This window comes from Rana temporaria, chromosome 3 (genome assembly GCF_905171775.1).
Source record: "Rana temporaria chromosome 3, aRanTem1.1, whole genome shotgun sequence".
Classification (NCBI taxonomy): domain Eukaryota; kingdom Metazoa; phylum Chordata; class Amphibia; order Anura; family Ranidae; genus Rana; species Rana temporaria.
The window spans coordinates 224659913-224677467 of NC_053491.1; positions in this window are offsets into that span (position 1 = coordinate 224659913).

The window sequence follows — 17555 nt, forward strand, 5'->3', positions numbered from 1 at the left end:
TCTACAATGTGACAAATATTGAACAGTAATGTGGAGAAAAAAATGTAGCGCTGAAGTGACATAAAGACAAACATTTCTCTAAATAAAGACAAATTGGTAGTCACTGTACTGAAACAGTGATAAAGTGACAAATCACAAACAGTGATAGGGTGAATGAATAAACAAGTGCTATAAGCAGACACAACCCAAAATAGCAAGGAAAGTCCATCAAAAAACTTGTGAGTGAATGAATGAATGAACGATGGAATGACCACATGGATCCTCAAAGGCAAACAATCATTTCTTTAAATTCAATGAAGATATGAATGCGCTTACCAGAAGGTGTGGATCTGAATGTCAGCGACATAGATCAATAAGGCATGAACACTCTCAGGGCACAATCTGCTCGGCTTCCTCGAACTGGATCAACAGGTGAGATGAATCTTCAGTGGAGGGCCAAAGCTGCACGATGTCCTGGAATGGAGTCCCGGATAATCCAAAATGGGTGGAACCCCATGGTGCCCAGTTGAAGTCCCTCTAGGACGAAACGCATAGGGCTTGGTTTTCACCACTTCTCATATTGCCCCTTTTTATCATTGTGATCACTTTTATGTATACCTGCGGTTTTATTTCAATACTGTAAAGTTCGGGTTCGGTACGGACTTTGGGTTTATCCCGAACCCGCACCCGAACCCGAATAGTTGGAAAAAGTCCGGGTTCGGGTTCGGTGTTCGGGTATGTTTCGGCGCGCTGCACGGCAGCCAATCGCCATTCGTGTTACAACTGTGACTGGGAACTGATCACAGCCATGCCTACTTATGGCATGGCTGTGATTGGCCAGTGCAGCATGTGACCCATCATGTGACGTGCCTCTATATTAGATAGAGGCACACAGCACAGATCGTCACTCTGCTTCACTGTAGATAGGGAAAGGCTGGTGGAATCTGCTGCATAGAGAAAGTTAGGTGTATCTGGCTGGATTTCACTTATGTTATGCTACGTTTCCACTGAGCGGATCGGTTCGGGTCGTTTAGAATGGAACGGGTTTGAATGGTCCGGTCTATTCTGGTGAGCGTTTCCACTGCAAATCGGACCGCCAGGGCCATACAGGTTTTAGAAAAAATGCCTCTCATGATGTCACACTAGTGCGACGAGAAACGTGATGCAGCGTCACTCAGCGTCAGCCAAACAACAACAACAACAATGGAGGTCATTCAGCAGCTCGTCTTTTCTCTGCTAGCCTTTTGGTTCTTTATAGGCAAAATTCATACCGCACTGTATGAGAGAAGGTTGCGAGCAGCAATGAGAAACACAGCCGAAAAGAGAAGAAAACTTTTAGCTTGGATGTGTAGCCGGGAGGAGAAGTATACATTTGTGCTGCTAAGACAAAGACGGCAGCGCTATAGGGTAAGCACAACTGACTGACTTACCTGAAACACACACACACACACATACACTGACACACTGAAACACACACTGACCTACACACACACTGACACACACTGACCTATACACACACACACTGACACACACTGACCTATACACACACACACTGACACACACTGACCTATACACACACACACTGACACACACTGACCTATACACACACTGACACACAGACACACACACTGACCTATACACACACTGACACACACACTGACCTATACACACACACTGACACACACACACACACTGACCTATACACACACACTGACACACACACACACACTGACCTATACACACACACTGACACACACACACACACTGACCTATACACACACTGACACACACACACACACTGACCTATACACACACTGACACACACTGACCTATACACACACACACTGACACACACTGACCTATACACACACTGACACACACACACACACACACACTGACCTATACACACACTGACTGACACACACTGACCTATACACACACTGACACACAGACACACACACTGACCTATACACACACTGACACACACACACACACTGACCTATACACACACTGACACACACACACTGACACACACTGACCTATACACACACTGACACACACACACTGACACACACTGACCTATACACACACACACTGACACACACTGACCTATACACACACTGACACACAGACACACACACTGACCTATACACACACACTGACACACACACACACACTGACCTATACACACACTGACACACACACACACACACTGACCTATACACACACTGACACACACTGACCTATACACACACACACTGACACACACTGACCTATACACACACTGACACACACACACACACACACTGACCTATACACACACTGACTGACACACACTGACCTATACACACACACACTGACACACACTGACCTATACACACACTGACACACAGACACACACACTGACCTATACACACACTGACACACACACACACACTGACCTATACACACACTGACACACACACACTGACACACACTGACCTATACACACACACACACTGAGACACACACACACACACACACACACACACTGACCTATACACACTGACACACTGCATTTTTTACAGATGCTTCTCCTTTTGGCAAAGCAGCGCCGCCGACCAGTGATTTGGGCATTCCCTCGTGCCAATGAGTGGTGGAATGTGACCGTCCCAGGATTCACCCACAGACAGTGGGTGCAGAATTTAAGGATGTCAGAGGAAACCTTCTCATTCCTTTGTGCCAAGCTACGTCCAGTGATGGAAAAGAAAAGCACCAACTTCAGAGCCTGTTTGCCTGTAAGGAAAAGAATTGCCATTGCACTGTGGAAGCTGGCTACCAACAGTGAATATAGGAGTATAGGTCATCTTTTTGGTGTCAGCAAATCATCAGTGTGCCGGTGTGTGCAGGACTTCTGTAAGGCTGTGTGCACATTGCTAGCTCCTGAAATTGTTCATTTTCCTAACAGGGAAAAGCTCAAAGACATGGCTGAGTACTTTGAGAACAGGTGGGGCCTTCCACAGTGTGTTGGTGCTATTGATGGCTCACACATACCAATAATAGCACCACAAGAATACCACACTGACTACTTCAACCGAAAAGGCTGGCATTCCATCGTCCTCCAGGGAGTAGTGGATGGCAAGGGACTATTCTGGAATGTGAATGTAGGAAAGCCTGGGAGTTTGCATGATGCTCGGGTTCTCCGATTGTCAACATTTTGGGATTGGGTTGGCCAGGGAGGCCTGTATCCTGTTAGCACTAAGAACATTTGTGGGGTGAATGTTGGCTATTATGTGCTTGGGGACTCTGCCTATCCTTTACAAAATTGGCTCCTGAAACCATTTTCTGACAATGGGCGCCTAACAACAGAGCAGCAAATCTACAACAAGAAAACATCCAGGGCACGTGTTGTAGTGGAAAATGCGTTTGGAAGACTAAAGGGTAGATGGAGGTGTCTTATGAAGAGGAATGACAGTGACATTCAACTTACAAAATCCATGGTCCTAACGTGCTGTACTCTTCACAATCTTTGTGAAAGCCATGGAGAAGACTTTGACCAGGATTGGAATACATCTCCAGAAGAGCCAGTACCAGTAATAGCAGCACAGGATATGGAAGAAGAGTGCAGCGAAATACGTCAGGCTCTGATGAGGCACCTTAACGTTAACGTTGTTACCGTGAATAATTAAAATCTTTAATTACTTTTTGCTAAATGCTAAATAAAATCAGACATACTCAGAGAAGTCGTTCTTGTTTTTTATTCCACAAAAAAAATCATCTTCATACATATTTTGTAAAAGCAAAATTTTGATAATGTAGAAATATTGTTTACAATAAAGAGCTTGTAAAGGTTTGTTTTTTATTAAGCTAGTGCAGGGATACGCAATTAGCGGAAATCCAGCTGTTTTGCAGAACTACAAGTCCCATCATGCTTTTGCCTCTGGGTGTCATGCTTGTGACTGTCAGAGTCTTGCTATGCCACATGGGAATCGTAGTTCTGAAACAGTTGGATATCCACTAATTGCATATCCCTAAGCTATTGCATTGTAGTTTTTTTCTTCAATTTCACTACCAATAAATGTTTTTTTTTTGTTTTCTTTGTATGAATTTCTCACTTCCTGTTCCTCCTTAGTAAGCTGTTCAATAAGCTGTGCTGACTGACTAAACACAGCTCAGATGATGTTGTCAGGTTTACTGAGAAGGAACAGGAAGTGAGAAATTCAGACCAAGAAAAAAAAATGTAGAAACATTGTTTACAATAAAGAGCTTGTAAAGGTTTGTTTTTTATTAAGCTAGTGCAGGGATACGCAATTAGCGGAAATCCAGCTGTTTTGCAGAACTACAAGTCCCATCATGCTTTTGCCTCTGGGTGTCATGCTTGTGACTGTCAGAGTCTTGCTATGCCACATGGGAATCGTAGTTCTGAAACAGTTGGATATCCACTAATTGCATATCCCTAAGCTATTGCATTGTAGTTTTTTTCTTCAATTTCACTACCAATAAATGTTTTTTTTTTGTTTTCTTTGTATGAATTTCTCACTTCCTGTTCCTCCTTAGTAAGCTGTTCAATAAGCTGTGCTGACTGACTAAACACAGCTCAGATGATGTTGTCAGGTTTACTGAGAAGGAACAGGAAGTGAGAAATTCAGACCAAGAAAAAAAACATCTAAAAAGGAAATTAAAGGAAAAGGTAAACCAAAAATGCCAAGTATATTCGCAATTACATCTACAATGCAAAAATGAGAAGAAATTAAGCGATCGGGGGTGCCCTTTGTTGAAATCCAGGCTCCACCGTCCAAGGGGGGTGATAACGCAAAGGAGGCAGAAGGGAATCAGAGCAGCAGCACAAAGAAAGCCATGTGCAGCAAGGAGCAAATGTGTCCAATCTTGTGTGATCGCTGATGGCTCAAAGGAGCCTATTAAAAAAAAAATCTAACCTTTAAAACCCACTTTATTTTTAAACGTAAACATGGGTACAGGTCCTGTGCTGCATGAAAGGCACTAATGTCTGGGTGGTGACCTGGGTTGACGATTGGCTCCAATCACTTGAACAAGCTGACCAAGGACACCGAGGAAGGCCTGGTTGAAGGTAGCCAACTGCTCCATCTGCTGCCGGGCAATTTCTGCCTCCTGGCGCATAGCTTCCTGTGCATCCTGACGTAGTGCTTGAAACCGCCTCTCAGAAAGGTTATCCATTCTTTCCAGCTGCCTTTCTTCTGCTGCCCGCATATCCTCCATAACTGTGCGCAGATCCAACTGGAACCTTCTCCTTTCACCTGTAATATACAAAAGACCTAAATATTGCTTTTGGTAACATCTGCCAAACCAATACTGTAAGCTCCTTTCTCATCTGCCCCACTAGACTGTACCACACTGATTCACTGCCACACCTCTGTTCCCCCCGCTCATCTGCTACACCAATACACAGCACTGCTCACTGCTGAACCCCCTTCTCATCTCTTCTACCACTGTACCTCCTGCTAATCCCCCCCTTCTCATCTCTTCCACCACTGTACCTCATGCACATCTCCCCCACAGCTGATCTCCCCCTCCTCATCTATTCAACCACTGTACCTCCTGCACATCTCCCCCACAGCTGGTCCCCCCCTTCCACCACTGTACCTCATGCACATCTCCCCCACAGCTGATCTCCCCCTTCTTATCTATTCCAACACTGTACCTCCTGCACATCTGCCCCACTGCTGTTTTAGTTTAAGAAAATGCAGTTAAAAATTACTTTATTATCATCATGTCTTACCATTGTGCCTTGGTGCATTGGGAGTACTCTGTAGTTGGCTACTCTGTGGTTGGCTACTCTGTGGTTGGCTACTCTGTGGTTGGCTTGAGGAAATACTGCTGCTGTTGCTGCTGAAAGACATTGAAGGTCCATCTTCTGATAAGTTTGATGCATCAGTGGAGAGTCCATCAACTGTTTCTGAAAATAAACATATGGTTAGATATTATATTTTAAATGGTAAGCAGAGCGATATCCTATGCCAAGTTTTAAAAAAAAAAAAACTTACCAAAGGGGTCTACCATAGATTCGAGAATTACAGTTGCAGAGTCCAGACCTCCCTCCCTGCCTTGGTTTGCTGGCCGATGACCGTAAATGGCGTCCATGGCGTCGTACCACCTCCAAGCAGTTGGACAGTTTCCACTACGGCTGTTGGCGTCCTTAATTTTTTTATATTGTGCTTTAAGCTTTTTAAGCTTTGCCCTACACTGGCCCGACGTCCGTTCAAATCCCTCGGCTGCCATCCGCTGAGAAATATCTTTATAGACCTTTTCATTTCTCACTGATCCATCAAGCTCACTCTGAATAACGCCATCGCCGATGATTGCTAAGAACGTAGATAGTTCCTCAGATAACCAGACCCTGCTGTTGTTTGCTGGCATCCTTCTCCTTTATATGGACTAATAAGGCGACGTGGTGATTGTTTGGCGCTTTGCTTTGACGTCAGCATTGATGTTTTCTGACCACCAATCAGTGGAAAGTACTGTGTGACGCCAGTAGCTCCGCCCTAACCGTACCGTTCCATTTTCTATGGACCCACATGAGAAGCAGGACCCTGAATGGTGCGGTACGGTTCGGTTTTATGGCACGCTTTCATAATGGAAACACCCAAAATAGCGTACCGTACCGAACCGTGCCGAACCGATCCGCTCAGTGGAAACGTAGCATTAGAGAAAGGTTCCTGATTGTTCTTCTGAGGGAAAGTGTTAGGTCTATGCTGTTCTACTGATCCAGAAATATCAAGAGGCACACTTTATTAATTTGATATCTGCATCATCTTATTGTATCTGGCTCGTTGTCACTGCTGCACTTATGTGAGGGGAAGGTTCCTGAATCCTGATTGTTCTGAGGGAAAGTGTTAGGTCTATGCTGTTCTACTGATCCAGAAATATCAAGAGGCACACTTTATTAATTTGATATCTGCATCATCTTATTTCTGAATATTTCAACAACAGTACACCTGCCACAGCACCTGTGCACCTGTGATATACTGTGTTTCTGTCAAGTACCTTAGCAGGCAGGCACAGTTTGCTGAAATATTTGTTCTGTAGGGACAGTGTTATGTATCACGTACCTGGTAACCAGAGCCCGGTGGTAGGAGTAGGCCTCTCTTACAACTCCGGCTTGCGAGCTGCTGGATATGGAACAGCAGACTCAGAAGCCTGGCGGGGTAGGAGTGCCGGCTGGCTGGATAGATGAGTAGATGCAGACCACTGCTGGAAGTGTAGACTGGAGCTGAAACCGGAAGTAGGGTCCGTGACACTGACAGAAGATTCACAGCAATAACTGAGAAGGCAAGCTGGTTAATAGACAGCAGACGGAAGCAGGGTCAAACAAGCCGGATCACATTAGAGAGTTCAGGTATTCAGATGGGGTAAGCAGGAGAGTAGTCGTTGTACAGGCAGATAGGTCAGGCAACAGTGGATCAATCAGAGGTAGGTCGATAGCAGCCGAGGTCAGGATCGGAGAGGTGCGGAAGGTCAAACAAGCCGGGTCAATAGGTAATAGCAGATAATCAGGTTTCTTCAGGGTAACAGCGTTCAGAGACTGTAGATCAGACAGCAATGTGCTGGAGCTGTCAGTGTCCATTTAAAGCCGTTTTGGCGCCAAGGAGTCAGCGCGCACGCGCGCGCCCCGCTGCGCGCGCTCCCGCCGTGCACGCGCGCGTGCCGTTAACGCACGCGCGCGCACCACAGGCACACGACGATGTGCAATTGCGCGCCGCTGATTTAACCCTCTGGAAGGATTCCGGGATTGAGAGGTGAGTCCCTGACAGACAGTCAGCACTAAAGGTGACTGAGTATTTCAACAACAGTACACCTGCCACCCCACCTGTGATATACTGTGTTTCTGTCAAGTTCCTTAGCAGGCAGGCACAGTTTGCTGAAATATTTGTTCTGTAGGGGCAGTCAGCACTAAAGGTGACTGAGTATTTCAACAACAGTACACCTGCCACCCCACCTGTGATATACTGTGTTTCTGTCAAGTTCCTTAGCAGGCAGGCACAGTTTGCTGAAATATTTGTTCTGTAGGGGCAGTCAGCACTAAAGGTGACTGAGTATTTCAACAACAGTACACCTGCCACCCCACCTGTGATATACTGTGTTTCTGTCAAGTACCTTAGCAGGCAGGCACAGTTTGCTGAAATATTTGTTCTGTAGGGGCAGTCAGCACTAAAGGTGACTGCGTATTTCAACAACAGTACACCTGCCACCCCACCTGTGATATACTGTGTTTCTGTCAAGTACCTAAATTCCCTAAAACCCTTTACAGCATTGGGGGGTTGAATAATTTTGAACAAAACTGTATGGACCTCGTCCTCCAAGGTCAAAATCATTATATTTTTAATTTTTATTTTTTTTATGTTATTTTGAGTTATTTCCCTATCCACACCGCCTCTTGCCCTTTCCCTTAGTTTTTTAGAGACATTTTTGTAGTCAAAAGTCCGGGTCCCCATTGACTTCAATGGGGTTCGGGTCAAAGTCCGGGTTCGGGTTCGGTCCCGAACCCGAACTTTTTTTTCAAAGTCCGGGTTCGGGTCCGAACCCGAACATCCAGGTGTCCGCTCAACTCTAGTCACCTGTTGATCCAGTTCGAGAAAGCCGAGCAGATTGTGCCCTGAGAGTGTTCATGCCTTATTGATCTGTTGTCGCTGACATTCAGATCCACACCTTCTGGTAAGCGCATTCATATCTTCATTGAATTTAAAGAAATGATTGTTTGCCTTTGAGGATCCACGTGGTCATTCTATCGTTCATTCATTCACTCACAAGTTTTTTGATGGACTTTCCTTGCTACAGTATTTTGGGTTGTGTCTGCTTATAGCACTTGTTTATTCATTCACCCTATCACTGTTTGTGATTTGTCACTTTATCACTGTTTCAGTACAGCGACTACCAATTTGTCTTTATTTAGAGAAATTTTTGTCTTTATGTCACTTCAGCACTACATTTTTTCTCCTCATAGAATATACGTTGGGGCGTTTGCTTTCCAAAATGGGGCCATTTTGTGGTAATTTCACTATCCTGGTGCTCCAGGACCTTAAAAAGTGTATTAGGTAGGAATGAAATTAGATGTGTAATTTATGCTCCTAGAACACCTGATGGTGCTCCCTGCATGTTGGGCCTCTGTATGTGGCCAGGCTGTGTAAAAGCTGTGTAAAAGTTTCACACATGTGGTATCGCCATACTCAAAACGAGTAGCAGAATGTTTTTGGGGGTGTAATTTTTTTCTATGTACATGCTATGTGTTAGAAATATCTTATGAATTGCCAACTTTGAGTAAAAAAAATAAGTTTTCATTTTTTTTTTCACATTTTCCCCAATTTTTTTTCAAAAGATTCATAATGCCTCAAAGAATATACGTCAGGGTGTTTTCTTTCCAAAATGGGGTAATTTTGTGGGTAATTCTATTGTCCTGTTACTCCAGGGCCTTCAAAAGTGTGATAGATAGTTTGGAAATGAGATGTGTAATTTATGCTCCTAGAAGCCTGATTTTTCTCCCTGCATGTTGGGCCTCTGTATAAGGCCAGGCTGTGTAAAAGTCTCACACATGTGGTATTGCCATACTTAGGAGGAGGAGCAGAATGTATTTTGGGGTGTAATTGGAAGTATGCATATGCTGTGTGTGAGAAATAACTTGTTATTATGACAATTGTGTGTAAAAAAAAAAAGAAATAAACAAATAATAATTTCTTCCTTTTCCCAAGAATTGTGGGATAAAAATTACAACTTGAAAAAAATTGCCATGCCTCTTCAGGGGTCAAGTCCTGGGAAAAAAATTGTGGGAACTCACCTAAGATTCCCCACCTCAAAAATACAAAAAAAGTGTGTGTGTGTATATATATCAGGGCCGGCCCAAGACATTGTGCTGCCTGGGCCCAGGAATGAAGTGCTGCCCCCCTCCAAAAAAAAATCTTGCCCACCAAAAAGCCCCCACATTAATTATTTTATATCATTACAATTAAAACCCAAATTCAATTCATCAGTAAGTCAGATTTACATGCAACAGTGATGGTGGGGTTCAGACAGAGGCGGCGGTGGTGGGGGTTAGACACAGGCAGCGGTGGTGGGGGGGGTTTAGACACAGGCATGGGTGGTATGGGCATACCTCCCAACAAGCACAGATTCTGCAGGATTTTCCCACACTGACTGCATATTCCTGCAGTCCCGCGAAAGGGTTAAATTTCCCGCACTGAAGATCCAAGCTCAACAGCTCAACAACTGCAAGCAAACCCCCCCCCCGCTCAACAAGCAAACGTAGCTGATTGGGCAGTACTAGTGTAGGAGGAGGCGAGTGGAGCTGATTGGGCAGTACTAGTGTAGGAGGAGGCGAGCAGAGCTGATTGGGCAGTCCTAGTGTAGGAGGAGGCGAGCGTAGTTGAATGGGCAGTACTAGTGTAGGAGGAGGCGAGCGGAGCTGATTGGGCAGTCCTGTTGGAGGAGCTGGGCGGAGCTGAATGTCAGAGGAGAGGCGGGCGGAGCTAAATGGGCAGTAGTCCTGGAGGAGGAACCGTAGCGCCGCGTCAATGATTGCTGAGGGAGGAGACATTCTGTGTGCACAGGTGAGAGGCATTCCCCCTTCGGCCCCCCCCCCCCACGCTCAACAACTGGTAGAGGGGTTAGACACAGCCAGGGGTGGTAGAGGGTTAGACACAGCCAGGGGTGGTAGGGGGTTAGACACAGCCAGGGGTGGTAGGGGTGTTAGACACAGCCAGGGGTGGTGGGGGGTTAGCACAGCCAGGGGTGGTAGGGTGGTTAGACACAGGTAGGGGTGGTAGGGAGGGGGTTAGACACAGGCAGGGGTGGTAAGGAGGGGGTTAGACATAGGCAGGTGTAGATGGGATTAGTCGCGCTGGCATTTACTTTCTCTCAGTGTATAGCGATACCTCTTCCATCATGGGGTCTCCGCCTTCACGCTGTTGGCAGCAGCAAAGGGGGGGGGGCGCTTAGAGCAGGCATGTCCAAAGTCCGGACCGGGGGCCAATTGCGGCCCGCGTTCCGGTTTAATGTGGCCCCTCTGGTAATTTGGATATATATCTCTTTTGTAGCCCCCAACTAATCCCCGAGCATCATGCATTCAGAGGCTGCATTCATGTAAATGGTGAAACTGCATTCATGGTACTTGTGAGGCTGCATTCATGGCAATGGTGAGGCTGTATTCATGGCAATGGTGAGTCTGCATTCAGAGGCTGCATTCATGGCAATGGTGAGGCTGCAGATAGCACTGATTAGGCTGCATTGATGGGCAATGACCCTAATTTTGCTTCATAATTCTTTATTTAAATTGTATTTATTTTTTCCTGAAACTTCCCTCTTACAGTGAAGGTGTGTGTTATACGCCGATAAATACTGTATATCCAAATAACACGCCCAAGCTCATCCTTAGAATCTTGACCACACACAGCTAAAAAGGCAAGAGAATTCCTGTTGGGCAGAGTATTAGTTACCCTATTTATCGGGGTATTGCGCGCTCCGGCGTATAGCGTGCACCCCTGTAAAAAAACATTTTAGTACTTACAGTTTTGGTGTCTTGCGCGGCGTCCATCGGCGGCCTCGTCGGGTCCGGCGTCCGTCTGTGGCTTCGGGTGTCCTCTTCGTTGGGTCCGGCGTCCTTCTGCGGCGTCCTCCCCGCTCGATCCCCACTTTCCCACGCCGAGTTTGAATACTGCGCCGGCATATACCGAGCACAGTACACTCGTGTATAGTCGGGCAGGCTCGGCTACTCTTGCGCTCACGTCCTGTACGTCCAGGACGTGAGCGCGAGAGGAGCCGAGCCTGCCCGACTATACACAAGTGTACTGCACTCGGTATATGCCGGTGCAGTGTTCAGGCGCGGGAAAGCGGGTATCGGCGTATATCGCGCACCCACGATTTTGCCCTGATTTTCAGGGCAAAAAAGTGCGCGGTATACGCCGATAAATACGGTAATTTGCATTTAATTTTAATGGTTCAAAGAATGTCAGGCAAAATGGTCGGCCCTTACGCATGTTCACTTCATCAAATCTGGCCCTCTTTGAAAATTTTTTGGACACCCCTGGCTTAGAGGATGGGGGGGGCGGCCAGCTGTGCTCTGCTATTACATGTAATAGCAGCGGCACCAGGGCAGCCATCCACACAGTGGAATAAGGTGCGGTCTTGTATAGTATAGCGGCTGCTGGAGGAGGAGGACTGAGGGAGGGGATGACGCCGTCCTTCACTATGCGGCGATGCTGGGCATCGCCTCTTAGTGAAGGCTCGGCTGCTCTAGTCCTGCAAAGGGAACGGCGTTCCTGCTGTGAAAAAAGTGCAGGGACGCTGTTCCCACGCGTTCCCGCAGGACTCGAGCCCTGTGCCTCTTACTAAATACCTTTTCCTGACAGACTCCATGGCAGCCTACGTGTGGGTTAATCCCGCCTCTCATACCTCATAGGACCCTACTCCCATAAAGCTTTGCTTCTCCTAATAGACTGTGTTCCTTTTTTGTCCTCCTCCTAGGACCTAGGTTGTTTTTACCTGAAAAGAAGTGTGTCCCTCGGTCCGAAAGTCCTGGTAATTATACAGAGTATTTCTGTTATGTCTTTAAGTCCATAAAATCTTGGCTATTAGCAAGATGGACGTCTGCAGTATGTCTATGGTGCTTACTAACCTGCCACTGGCAGGTAAGCAGTAGAAATTGGCCATACATCCTGGCTATTAGCAGGAGGCCTCGTTTCCAAAGTAACCCAGTCTACACAGTATGGGCAGCGGTGGCCACTAGCTCCAGGCGGGATCGTGGGATTCCGTGGCGGTAATGTACATTTTTACTTACTTATTGGCAGTCAGTTTATGTGTGTTGTCTGTCGTTTCTGGTGTAGCTATGGCCGCATGGAACGCATTGCCTTCAGATGGTGTTGCGCATGCGCCGGTCTCGTTCCCCGAACGAGGCTTGGTTGCACACGCGCAGTTCCGTCCAGTTGGCCGCGATCGCGCATGCGTGTGAGGCCTGCGGGGGTGAAGCCGGACACTGCGCAAGTGCGTGACGCGCACGGCCGAGCGCGGTGACTTCAGAGCGTGGCGGCAAGTTTAAATAGCTGTCAGATACAGCTATTTGGTGGCACAATCCTGGAGCAGTGTATACTAGGTGCTACTCGTTGGTCCTAAGGTAAGAGACAGTGCTGGTTCACTGCCTTTGTGTTTTGCTTATATCTGTGCTGGTTCTCATTGCCTTACCATTTTTTCACTGCTCTGTTTCAGTATTGTATACCTCTCTGCCATGGATGTGTCACCGCCCCCCTGTGGCCAAACCTTACGCTGCAGGTAGGATGGAATTTATTTTTCCCTCTGCCTGTTTTCTATGGGTTTTGGCCGGTCTAAAATAGTATTTTTATTCCTTTTGTTCTCAGCCCTTCTAGGTCTGTCTAGAAGCTCTAGATCATCATCTAAACATCATAGAGATGGATCTAGATCCACATCGGGTCACCATTCTCACCGCCATACAAGTCACTCTGGAAGGAAATCTTGTTGGGGATGTAGGGCTCAGGTCCCAGAAGGAAAATCTCTCTGTGAGCCATGTTATTCCCGTGCTGTAAGGGAGAGAGGAGGTGAAGACCAGCAGGTGGAAGCCCTGGTCAGAAGAGTAGTCCAAGAATCTTTGAATGGCTCTGACTCTATTCAAGCAGTTGTCCCTCCTGTCGAACCATCCCCAGTCCTTGTTCAGGACAGCCCCGAGGTTCCGGGGCCCTCTCAGCGTAACCGCTCCCCAAGTATGTCTTCAGATAGCGAGGAGGAAAGTGTTAACTATGCGGAAGGCTTTGATTTTTCTTTGGTCCCAACCTTGGTAAAAGCAGTTAAGGACGCTTTAAAGTGGGAAGATCCAGTAGAAGCACCTTCCAAGCAAAGGAAGTATTTCAAGCAACTTAAGAAAGACCGCCCTAACTTTCCCCTTCTTGGTGAGCTTGGAGAAGTCATTACAGAGGAGTGGTCCGGCTCAGATAAGAAAAATTCTTTACTATCTAAAATTGATAAAATGTACCCTTTTAAGAGTGAGGAGGTGAGGCATTTAGAGTCAGCCCCTCTAGTGGATGCAGCATTGATGAGACTGGTGAGACATGTTACTCTCCCTCTGGAAGACACCGTTTCCTTCAAGGATGGTCTGGAGAGAAAAATAGACACTGATCTAAAGCGTTTTTACATTACAGCTGGCATGGCGTGTAAACCAGCCTTAGCTCTAGCAGCACTGTCAAAAGCAATGGAGGCCTGGACAGGTGAGATGGATTCTGTGTTGTCCTGCGTCTCTGAAGACTTAGCCAGAAGCATCCCAGTCCAAGAACTAAAGATGGCTTCAGTGTTTTTGGGGGAGGCCTCTCTTTATCTTATTCGCCTGGTGTCTCGGGTCATGCTCTCCTCCGTTACGGCCAAGAGTGCCCTGTGGCTACGCCCTTGGGTGGCTGACCCTGCCTCTAAACAGGCATGGTGCAAGATACCCTTTTTGGGTCTTTCCCTGTTTGGGAATAAATTGGATAGCGCCATTTCCCGAGCCACAGGGGGTAAGTCAGGGTTCCTTCCCCAGGATCGTCATCCGTATGGACAGAAGAAATTCTTTTCTAGGCAGGATCAAGATCGGGCAAAGGAGGCTCGTCGGTACAGGCCTGGACGTGATTTCAGGAGGAACTGGAGAAGAAACCAGCCCTCTGGTCAGAAACCGGCAAAAAGCCCTTCTTCTGGCGGTCGTGACGCCCCTAAATCCTTTTGATGTAGAGCCGGCCCAGACGGAAAGAGTCGGGGCTCGTCTCTTTCAATTCAAGCGTGTCTGGGCAACCTCAATAAAAGATTTCTGGTCTGTCAAGACGGTATCTACAGGTCATTCTTGGACATTTACAGATCCCCCTATTCTTCAGGTCATTCACACAACAATGCCATGTTCAGAGGAAAAAAGACAAGTCCTCCTGTCATACACGAGCTCCCTCGTGGCTCAAGGAGCTGCTATACACGTCCCAGCAGCCGAGAGGTTCCAGGGGATGTATTCACCCCTTTTTCTGGTCCAAAAAAAGGCAGGTTCTTGGAGACCAGTGATAGATCTGACACATCTAAACACCTTTATCAAGAAGGAAAAATTCAAAATGGAGTCGCTACTAACGATCCGTCAAGCAGTTCAGCCAGGCGACTGGCTTGTGGCCATAGACCTGAAAGACGCCTACTTTCATGTTCCTATAGCTGCCGAGTTCCAGAAGTATCTTCGGTTTGCAGTAGGCAGTATTCACCTCCAGTTTACTTGCCTCCCATTCGGGCTCACGACATCACCACGGGTATTCTCGAAGCTCTTACTGGCCGTTGTGGCCCTGATCAGAACCAGAGGCGTTCGTCTACACCACTACTTGGACGACCTGCTGCTGCTATCGCAAAACAAGGAGCAAATATTGACGCATCGGGATCTGGTCATATCCACTCTGACCGAGTTTGGTTGGCTACTAAACAAGGAGAAGAGTCACCTAGTACCGACACAATCTCTGATCTTTCTCGGGGGCCCAATTCAATACATCTCTGAGTACCATCTCATTGCCCCTGGAGAAAATCCCAGTTGTTCGCGACAGGATCTGTTGTGCTCTAGAGTCTCCTTTTCTAAAAGCCTCACAATGCCTTAACATAATAGGCACCATGGTCTCCACAACTCCTATGTTGAGATGGGCACAGTGGAAGATGCGGCCCTTCCAGAAGGGTTTTCTCCAGCAGTGTAATCTGAGATCACAAGACCAAATGATTCGGATAACATCACACATGCGGGAAAGTCTTCCTTGGTGGCTACTAAGGAAAAACCTCCTCAATTGCCATTCTCTAGCCCCTGTGTCTTGGATCACGATCACGTCGGATGCCAGCAACACAGGTTGGGGGGCTCTCTGCCTGAAGGAAGTAGCCCAAGGGAAGTGGGACTTTCCGTCCCAGAAGGTCATATCCAATGTCTTGGAACTTTGCGCAGCCTTTTGTTCCCTACAAGCCTTCCTTCACCTGATAAAAGGATCTTCAGTCCTCCTAAGGATGGACAATACGTCAGCGGTATCGTACATCAAGAGACAGGGTGGCACTCGCAGTCTGTCTCTACTGAAAGAGGTGAATCCAATTATGTCTTGGGCGCAGACACACTTGAAGGATCTGACAGCTGTATATCTCCCCGGATCTCAGAATCTACAGGCAGATTTCCTCTCGAGAACATCTCTCGACAACAACGAGTGGTCTCTCCACAGCGAGGTTTTCAATTGGATCCTGTCACTGGATTTTTCACCAGAAGTAGATCTGTTTGCATCCCCATGCAATTTCAAACTGGAGAAGTATTACACCAGATGCCGCTGTCCCCAGGCCTTCGGGGTTTATGCTCTGACGGATCAGTGGAGGTTCCGCAGGGCTTATGCCTTCCCTCCAATTCCAGTCATCCTCAGGTTCCTATCGAGACTCAGGTGGGAGGAAGTCGAGATAGTGGCAATAGTTCCATACTGGCCCAACAGGCCGTGGTTCCCATTGCTGTTTCAGTTGAGCTTCCGGGATCCAGTTCCTCTCCCATCCAGACCAGATCTCCTGTTGCAAGGATCGACTCCTCATCCATGTCCAACCCATCTACATCTGATGGCCTGGTTCTTGAAAGGGGAAGGTTGGAAGCGTTAGGATGTTCAAGCGGAGCCATCTCCACCCTATTCAACGCTAGAAGACCAAGTACTAACAGAATCTACCAAAGGATATGGTCAAAATTCTCAGACTATACCTCTTATATGGACGGTTCTCCTAGTAATCCCAGAATTCAAGACATTCTAGGTTTTCTTCAGACGGGTCTTGATCTACCTCTATCCGTTAGCTCATTAAGAGTCCAAGTTTCAGCTATCTCCGCATTCACAGGGATATCCTGGGCTACTCACACTCTTGTTAGACAATTTTTCAGAGGAGCTATGCGACTGAGACCTCTAAGAAAACCGAGATTCTCCAAATGGTATCTTCCTCTAGTCTTGGACTTTTTCTCAAACATTCAGGAATCGGACCAGCAGTCAATCAAAGATCTTTCCCTCAAAGTGGTCTTCCTCGTAGCCATGACTTCAGCTAAGATGGTTTCAAAAATTGGCTCATTGGGATGTAAGGAACCTTTCCTTACGTTCTTTCCAGATCGTGTGGTTTTGATCCCTATGCTAGGTCATAAACCTAAAGTGACATCGGTCTGAGGGGGCGTGGCCGGGATGTGAACAGGAGCAGACGTGTGCTGACTGAGCTCCGCTCCTACCAGAATCCTGCCTTGTTTCCAGCGCCGATTCCTGCTTCCAGCAACCACCTCTCTGACACCCTGGGGCGAAAGAAGGCTCCCGGCACCCCGAGGGCTCCTCCGTTATCTCCGGGCAAGCTCCGTTCCTCCACCGGGATCGGTGACAGGGTCGCGGCGGCCATCTTGCCCACGAGGCTCCCAGCACAGGAGATGTCGGGCAGCGCTCCAGCCTCCCTCGATCCACCTGCATCCCACGCCGCATCGCATGCCGAGCTCCTGGCGGCCATCAAGGAGGGTCGGGACTCGGTGATGGTCAAGATTGACCACTTAGTGGCGGATGTCAGTCTTATCCGCCACGACATGGACAAATTTAGGGCCCGGTTCGTGG